Genomic DNA, 1,239 nt, shown 5'->3' with positions numbered 1-1,239 from the left:
GCCTCACTCTCCGGCCGGGACCGCGGACCCACCACGGACCGCGTCGCAGCCGCCGTAGCAGCCGCCACCGTCCCTTCTTCCTCCTCCTCCGTCGCCTCCGACCGTCAAACGACGCCGCCGTCAAGCGCCACCGAGTCTTTTGCGACACATGGAAACGAGGGGGCGGGGCGAGGGGCGGGCCTGGGAAAGGGGCGGGGGCACAGCGGGAGGGGCGGGGCCACAGCGGAGGGGCGGGCAGCCGCGGGGCGGGGGCGGGGGGATGGTGGAAGGAGAGGGGTTGGGCGGGTGGTACTGGAGGCATCCAACCAACTTGTGAAAAACACCGAGTCGGCCAGACCGAGCACATGCTGGGCCCCGTTTGCTACTGATGGAGTCAACAGACCGAAGATTGAAAAGTCATAATAAAACTTTTTTATGTAAAAATGACGATCCTCACCGCAATAAAACAAAACAAAGCTTAGAACAGTACAGGAAAGAAAAGAAGAGAGAGAAAGAAAAGAAAGGGAAGGGAAGGAAAGAGAGAGAGAGAAAGAGAGAGAGGGAGGGAGAAGAAAGAAGAGTAAGCCCTCTAAACTAGACTTCCCAGGAAATACGTTGTTGACATCTCTTCTGGGCCTGTCTGGCAGCACGTAGGACAGAAGGGACGGAAATCCAGCCCAGGACTGTCCATGTCTCCACCACACCAAGCCGTCCTCATGTCAACCCTGAGCTTTAACTTATTAAATAACATGAGACACTAAAGTCGCATGCTTTGAAAATGCCTTTAAACTGTGACTCTCCGATGCAAAAGAGACATGTAGCTTTGTTACTGGAGGAAAACATCCATATGAGCACAGGGCAGACAGTGGAGCCATTGTTCCCGCTTTGCTGTCAGGATATTCCAAAGCCAGACAGTGCTTCCCAGTTGTTGAAAATTAATCGGGTATTTGAGGTGGCTTCTTGTGGGCTGTGAGCAGACAAAGATGCGTTTGCCAAGTTCCAGGGCGAGTGCCCTGTGGAAAGTTTCAAGTCCAGGTGATGGTACAGTAGCCTTTATGCCCCCCAAGGTCATTATCAAAACACAGACACAAAATTCTCTTTTTTTAATGTCTGTTTTTTAAACATATTTTTATTGATTTCAGAGAGGAAGGAAGAGGGAGGGAGGAAGGGAGGGAGGGAGAGAGAGAGAGAGAGAGAGAGAGAGAGAGAGATAGAAACATCAATGATGAGAGAGAATCATTGATTAGCTGCCTCCTGCAC

This window comes from Myotis lucifugus, unplaced genomic scaffold, assembly GCF_000147115.1.
Source record: "Myotis lucifugus unplaced genomic scaffold, Myoluc2.0 scaffold_1300, whole genome shotgun sequence".
NCBI lineage: Eukaryota > Metazoa > Chordata > Mammalia > Chiroptera > Vespertilionidae > Myotis > Myotis lucifugus.
This window is presented reverse-complemented; position numbering follows the sequence as displayed.